This window comes from Ascidia mentula, chromosome 1, assembly GCF_947561715.1.
Source record: "Ascidia mentula chromosome 1, kaAscMent1.1, whole genome shotgun sequence".
NCBI lineage: Eukaryota > Metazoa > Chordata > Ascidiacea > Phlebobranchia > Ascidiidae > Ascidia > Ascidia mentula.
The window spans coordinates 15,092,707-15,101,390 of NC_138566.1; positions in this window are offsets into that span (position 1 = coordinate 15,092,707).

Sequence of the window (8,684 nt, forward strand, 5' to 3'; positions counted from 1 at the left end):
TGTAGTTTGACTGATTCTGTTTAAAGTCAGAATACTGCACTTCATTATAGATATTTTGATAACCCAACCCCCGTTTTGCCATTGTGAATTATTAAACATATATGTTTATGCACGTCTTATGGCCTCGGCAGATCCCAGCATGGAAACTCGTTATCACACGATCATCTAAAATCCACCAACCTGTGATCCACTCAGCAAAAGATTTCCATGAGAGTTGTGACACTTTCGTGACCGTGTGACCAACATTCAGACAATATAGCAAGCCAGAAGTGTTTAAATCCCAAGCTACAACCGCTTCATTAGTAGCAGCAGTTGCGGTCAAGTTTACATCCACAGGACTCCAACCCATGTCAACTCATGTTTAAGCCCTGAAATTAAAAAAAATGCTAATTATGTGTTAGGACAAACATGCTGATGACCAGAAACTGTGATCATGTCAAATGTTAGGTTTAGTGAATTATGTCAACTATATGATTTCATTGGGTGATGACTAGCAACATGTTACAACACAAACTTGTTGATGTTTTTTGTTTAAACAAACATTTGCCTGAACACTCAGGGCTATAGGGTGAGAAATTCTTACCACAAACAGATCAAAGTTTGGGTCAACTTCTTACATTGTAAATGCAAGTTGAATTATAACCACAATTACTTTAATCATTATCACAGCTTTGTTTTCACCCCAAACTTATTGTATATATTTTTTTTATTTTTTTGTTTTTGACTTCATTTTAACACATACGGCAGGTTCAAGTATTTTCCCATGGATCATCATGAGATCACAAACAAAATAACAGAAATTTGTCGTGTCAGACTTACCAGAAGCAGTGTTTTTACAAACTATTTGGGCAGTCGGTTGGGATTTGAGAACTGCAACTAAATCATTAAACGAAGTTGGTCGGATCCATGAAGTTCCACCATTAAATAATTCAAGCCTGGTTGCTTTTTGTTGCACTAACTTTCGTTTGTTGCATTTTAAATGACAGAACTCCTTTTCAAGATCCTAAAAAACAAAAACTGTTAAAAATTTCTAGAGATACAATGTTGTTTAATTAAAGTATTTGTTGGTCACAGAAAAGGAATCAGAAAGTTTGTACACTTTATTGCATGTTGTACCTCAATGTCTGAACATTTTTCCAGCAGTTTTGGGTCAGCATATGTTGCAAAACATTTCATTGCATCAAGTATGGGACGATATCCTGTACAACGACAAATGTTTCCATCAAAACTATCTTTGCTCGGTTGGAGTTGGACCTTCTGATAAAAGGCTAAAAAGATGAGAGGGTTGCTTTATGGTTTTATTGGCAACTACATATAAACATGCATACTGCAATGATTTAATATAATAAGCCCAGTTGAGTTTGAAAGGCCAGAAAAACATACTCTGAATAACCCACCACAAATTTTCTGTGTATTCTAATTTATAAGCGAACCTGTACATATTCATGACGAAGCCAGGAGTGCAATAACCACACTGTGAACCATCGAACTCAGCTACACGAGTTTGTATTGCATTGTAGCCATCTCTTCGTGACCCAAGTCCTTCCACAGTTGTTACTCTGCACCCGTCCACTGAAGCAAGCAGGCTGAGGCACTAAATACGTTTGTCAATACATAAATTTTTTTTAAATATGCATTTTTATGTCAAACACAGTAAAATTAGTTGATGAATAGGAAGCATCTGCATATCAGTTATGATTAAACAACAAACCAAGACATAGAGTTTAACTTTCAACATTCACCGAGTTTACAGCTTCTATCTTTCCAGGAGTTTTCTCCATGGCAACCACGCAACATCCACATCCACTCCCTCATAACATATAACTTTTGTTCCAGTGAGTCCTGGTTGTGATAGGAGCCATGAGTTCAGGCTCATCATCGGATCCACATCATCAACTGAACAAAGCAAACAGGTTTACAACAACTAATAATTTCTACTTCTATCTTTAACAAACACGTCCACATTTTCGTGACAGCTTTTGCCAACAACTAAAATTAACTAAATAAAAATGCATTAAAAAGCTAAAAAAAGAAATGCAGAAGATTTTTGCATATAAGCTTCAACAAACCTGTATACAGTTGTCCATTTACATGGAATGATATTGAGGTGCTTGTCACTGTACCAAGTATAACCACCGAAAGTATGCATAGAAAGTTTTGTCCCACGTATTTAAGAAATTCCTACAAAATCTTGTTGACAAAAAATGCACCATCGGTTTTGTATTAAAATTTATAACCTTTTACAACGGGGTTGAGAGATAAAATATAAAAAAGACAAACCACAGCAATTAATTCATGGATGGATCCCGGATTGGAAAGTTTGTTTTTTTGCGCGGATTTTGTTTTTGGCGATCGTTAATTGTGCAGACGATCGCAATGTTTTTTTTGTATGTTAGTGCATTACAGACAACTATGGAAAGCAAGTAGAAGTTGCAGAGTTGTTCGTAATAATTACAATGTCAAATAAAAATATAAGTAAAGTGATCGAAAAAGTGGTCAAATATGAAATACTGCCAAACGCAAAAACTGCCTGCAAGAATTTGTCAGAAACAACCAATCTGGGGGCTTACCTATCTAACAACTAATTCTAAAACAGACCACACAAAAACATGATGATAAATCTTGATAATATAAATTTAAAATTAACGTGAAAACAAACTTTCGCAGGTCAGGTAATACACAAAAGCTTTCACAGCATTGGAATTAAACTCCGCTGGTGAACTCTCTGCGACGCTTAGCTGAAAAGTCATCATTCATTTGTTTTTCTGACATTTTTTCCTAAAAACGTGACTTGGCACTGGACAGATAGGGGATTTCCCAATTTGTTAAAATAATGACATCAGTGTTTTTCTGATGATCAGAAAAGGTTGTGCTTCAGGGGCCGTTTTCTGACGCCATAAAAATTTAGGGATTTTTGTAAGGCCATAATTTCATCTGTTTTTTTTTCAATATCAATACATTTCCCAAACAGAAATAAAAAAGAATTTTGTGCCCTAAGATTGCGGAACCTTCCCTTAACGCGAAACATAGACCGTACGTTTCAAGTTACGCCTCAACTACTATGCAAAATGTAACGGTTACGACCCAATGAAACTAAACACACCCTCTCCTCGCAACCAGCATTCAGTTGTTAAGTGTGTAGTAGTTTGCTGATTCACTGAAGGTTTGTAAGGGTTAGTATTTGTTACTAGGATTGTTTTTGCTGACTTCGCGAGCAATCGGTAAAGAAAGCCTGAAACTCTGGCTTATTGTGAGTTGGACAGGGGTCTACTTTCATATTGAACTGAGAAAACGTTATGCGGAAACGTTTTGTAGAAAATGTTGATTTTTCGTATTTGTGTTACGCTTCTTAAACCAAACGCTTTCCAAGGTCCTCAGGACGCTGTATTACCGACTCACCACAAGCCTGTTCCAGCACAACGGTTTTCCAATCAGATTAAATCTTGTTCATAAAACTTTAAAATACAAGCAGGCGAATAACGATCTACAAAGCAGCCTGGCAGTCCTCCTTTAGAGTCTCGCGTTAGTCCCGTTTCTATCTTTTATATCACTCGTCATTGGCCCAACCGTGTCACGTGAGAGAGAGGGAGTTAGCGCTGCTATGTAAAATCAACGTGCGGTGACTGGTGCTTTCGAGACAATTACGTGAATTAAAATATAAATTAACATAAAAACATTTAATTAAGTAGGTGGAAGGTTTAAGAATAAGAGGTGAAAAAACGTGGCGTAAATGAATACGTGATATAATAAAGCGTGAAAACTTGGAAAGAAAACGTCAAACAAGTGATCGCAGGTTCTTTTGCGCTACATTTGTGGAGTTAACTTTTAAGATAACCAGTTATCTGCAGACAGTTGTGCACACGGTTTCGACCTATTGGGTCTCATCAGTGTATTTGATGACTGACGACGGTCTGGTCGACTAACAATCCACACAGACACTATTTGAGTTGTATGTGGAGGTTAAATATAAACATCACATGTTATGATTATATTTGCGATCAATCAACTTACCAACGTTGGAATTCCAGGATGTAATTCAATGGTTCTCAAACTGTTCGTCGGGACGCCCTGGTGCATTCATTTCAATTTCCAAAAGCGTCGGGTAACTTGAAACCCAGCCTTTCACAATAATCAGTGCGTCGCACGTACTGTGAATATCTCCAAATGCGTCGCACTGGAATATGTTCTTTTACTTATTTGTTTCCACACCGAGATTCGAACCCACGACATCCTGGGGACGAATCCCGATCGCTTTTTTTGTTTGTATGACTCGGGTGCTTTAACCGAAGTTTTCATTCGATGTGCTCTCCAGCGACACCTATCTAATCAGCCACAGTCATTTCTCATGACGTAACAGCAGTCGGTTTCGCTTTGCAGTCAATCGTTTTGATCGCGCAGCGTTAAAATGAATTAAAAGCGAGAAGTTGGTAAATCATGTGTGACGTCAAGCAAGTTGCAAATGTGGAAACTCGCAGTTTTATGTACGGTTGTGTATGCGTACAAATCTGTTGTTTTTGAACAAGAATTTGTATGTTAAATCTTATATGTTACTCACAGCAGTAGTTGATTAAATTATTCCAGCAAGTACTTAGTTATTTATTACAACAATTAAAGTTAATTAGCTAATCAAAAACATTGATTTGTTTATCAAGTGTAGTCACCACGTATTGTATACTGTTGGAATGTGACTGCAGGGTATATACAAGATTTCAAGATTCAAGATTTGTTTATTTTTCGTCATCATAAATTGCACAATTTTTCAAACATTATATGTGAGACGAAAGGTACAGCTAAGAACCAAATAATGGTTGTCGAGTAGCTGACCGGATGGGTGGCTGAACTAAGTCGGATGTAGCGGTAATGTGTAAAAAGTTAAACACACGAACATGAAAATGAAAGCGCAATATAAGCAGAATTGTAGAGGAAAGCAATGTCGATGGGCAAAAATTGTAATTACCCAATCATTGTGAATGCGTAAGCACGTGATTATACTGACAAAACGAGGCAAGCAAATAGTCTGGAAGGGAGAATTAAATGACGCCCAAAGCATTATTGCAGTAATTGGTTTGGGATTGGACGGTGCCGTACAATGTAAATAGACCTCGGGAATTGTTTACCAGGAAACCACGTGACAATTTCGAAAAGTAGGTACTCTCTTGCAGCACGTTTGAAACCAATTAAACTGAAACATTTAATGTTTTGTGGTAGGTCATTCCACACTGTAACGCAAGAATATTGCAATGTCCGTTGGGCGCGTTTGGTCCGGACACGGGGTAAGAAGAGGTTATTTGCTGTGCAATGTCTTGTGCCGTGGCCATGTACCTCAATTGCAAGAGCAAAGTAATTGTCAAATACTTCCGGTAGGCGTTTATTTTTGAAAAGGTAAACAAATTTTGCAAGAAAAAGTAAACATTTTACAGAAACTTATACGCAGCAAAATGATGTAACCCATAGTATATCCTGGCGTTGAAATGGTGATAACTTATCATATACCCTTATCATGTTAATACATACTGGCACGTTTATGTAGGCATAACTTTTTTGCTTCAACGTACTGAACAATGTTTGGCGATCTTGATGATGACGTAAATCAAGTATGGAATGAGTGGATCGCAAAATACAGAAAGTTTATTCCTGGTTTCCACCAAATTGCTTTAATAAGTTTCATTCTTATTTTACATCCAATTAACATTTATAGTTATGTTGCAGTTATTTCGATGGTTTGCAGATAAACAATATTTAAACGAGGACGAACTTCGTGAAAGAAAAAGTATTTGGGAATGAAGGTTAGCTGAAGTGAAAGAACACAATGAAGATTTCAAGACTGGAAAGTTCACATACAGGATTTCACTAACACAGTTCAGTGATCGGGTAAAAAAACAACACATGTCCAAATCAACGCAGTAATGTTTCATACAATGGTGGCTGACACAGCTAGACTGCAATACCTGGGCTGCGAAGCCTGTTAACCTAATGATTTCCAACTAAGTTTTGAGTAAACGTTTGTTTAAATACATTTCAACACAGAAAAACGATGAACTCCCATGGATGGACGATCGGAATGTGGCAGAATGTTACAGACCGCCCTTGTTATTCGGAGCATCGAATCTGGGTGAAGAATGTCAAGAAACTGACCCAGATGTTGGCATTGAGGAACTTAACCCTAAAAGTATTGACTGGAGGGTCAAGGGTTGTGTAACACCCGTGCAAGACCAAGGAACTGAGTTACCCGCTTGCTGGATATTCAGTGCAGTAAGCGTTCGTTACAAATGCCTAACTGGTATAACTACCGTGATTTAAATATGCAGGTAGCAGCCGATGAATCTCATCACAAGATAAACAACGGAGAATTGGTCAAACTTTCTGAACAACAATTAGTTGATTGTGACGAAAAGGGTGGAGGAACAGGAGATCTGGAATGGGCGTTTGATTACATTCGAAGGAATGGACTCGTTTTTTAACATGAATATCCGTTCATTGGCAAGGTTGATTTAACGAAAATCCATTTTTAATGGTAAACAACAATTGGATCTTCAGTGTGCTTTTTACCTACTAACATACTTCCCATAGACGTCCATTACTAAAGTACCTTGTAGATTGCCAGAGTTATAACGTAACCACCACTAAACTACTGGTTTCTGCAAATGAGAGTTTAATTGGATCCTCCGGGTACTAGCTAGTTTCGAGAAACCAAACATAAAAATCAGCAAACATTTCCGATCGCGCAACGCTTTTTAGATAGAACAATAATAATCTAAATTTACGACAAGGTCTTCAGCATTTATATTCGACAACTTAACATAATACATCATGATTTGGCGAAAATATGTGTACGACAATTAGTGCTGTTACATTGGACATTTTTCCTTGTTGCTATAGTCTTTAAACTTCTTACAAATAATTTAAAATTACTCAAATTCCCAATATTTGCTCAGTTGGGGAGTTGGTGAAAATGATTCAGGTTTCAAGACCGAGACAACAATTGTTTTGTTTCCGGACAAGCAATCTATCCTGTTGGCGTGGGTTGCTACTCACCAGAGGAAAGCCAGACCACAGTTAAATAATGTCAATGAATTAAGAAGACTAAAAACGTAGCGGACTCTTATATAAAATAGTTATTTTGACTAAAATAGTAAAATAGTTGTGTCCGATTAGTCCGACCACACTTTGTGAAATGCTTGTTACGTAACTACGTAACCTAGCAACCAAAATAACAAAAACCTTGGTTACACACAAAAAAAGAAATAATAGATATAGTTTCCCTTGGCATATTGTTTACACGTAATATTGTTGTCATGTAATTTTCTGGTCATTGTTTGTTGGTCGTTTCCATGGCGCCAGTTTTCCTGTGTAAAGTTTAACCCGGTTTTCCAGTATCTGAATGTCTTCTGTGAAATGCTTGCTGTGAACAATACTTTTTTCAGAACCCCTACACCGTCACGCCTCTCTCTAGTATATAAAGTGTGCTTTTATCAGTCTCAGCCTCTACCACTTAACCTAATAGTCTCCGCTTTATGTGTTAACTCTGTATGCTTACATACCGATAGTGTAGTTGTTAATGCGTGTGTCTAATTCTTTGACTAACTTTGTATCAATGTAGTTTTAATGAAGTAATAAAGATGTATTTAGTGTAATTCTCTGTGTTACATCTTGTTTGCCAGTAATTGCCGATTTCTATGAATGCGCATTTTTCTTTGCACTAATGTGTGTTGCAATATCATACGGTCTGTGACGCAATAATAAGAGACCAAGTTTTAAGTGACAACGCAACGTGGTTTTGTCCTTTTTGTGTCCGACAACTGTGCAGCACAGTGCTACGTCATTTTCATTCTTGCAAAAGGTTTTTGTGTTGCGAGCGGACATTTTCTGGTGAGTCTATTTGTACATATGTGTGAAACTACTCAAGAATCAAATAACCGAGATGTGTAAATTGTAATTTTGGCAAATTTAACTGCGATGACTCAGAAGTCAGTTCGCTGAACAGTATAGCTGCCCTTGTTGATGTGATTAAGTTTACGCACGGTGTTGACGCTGTCTTTGTACTCGCAGTGTCTCTCTTGCATTTGTACACACGTGAAGCGTGCGGTATTCAATCTTCTGTACCCAAAGTTATCGGTAAGCATTGTGTGTGTTACGTCATAGTGGCGCATTGTAGTTTATGTTGCCTGTTTCGTTTAGGTGTGATACAGTAACTGCTTGGACCGTCTTTGTGGTCCAGAGTTTCCCGGTTCCCAAATAGTTGGTGAGCCTTATGCTGTAATTATCTACATGAATTGACACATTGCCTTCTGTGTAGAAACCGTGTTCTAAGGGTCCACGTGTCCTATACGTGTCTTTCGTCTCCTCCCGACGTCTGTACCGTCTATACTTCGAATACATTCCATCTTGCGTACGAGTGCGTACTGCACATTCGATAACAAACATAACATCAACTGAGTGAGCGAGGCCCATTAAAGATACGCGTTTTAACTGCGGGAATTCCGCCTCGTGTGACGTTCCGCGCCAAGAACCGGGGCGCGTTCAACGGACGTTACACTCTGCATCAGGTTTTCAACTAAAGTCATGCTAGGGAAGAACATAAGAACTCACGTGCGACTTTATGTCAAATGTACTGAACAAATAGGATTTCCCAATTAAATGTTACTCAAGTTATATTAGATTTATGTATCGCAAAAATGGGAAAC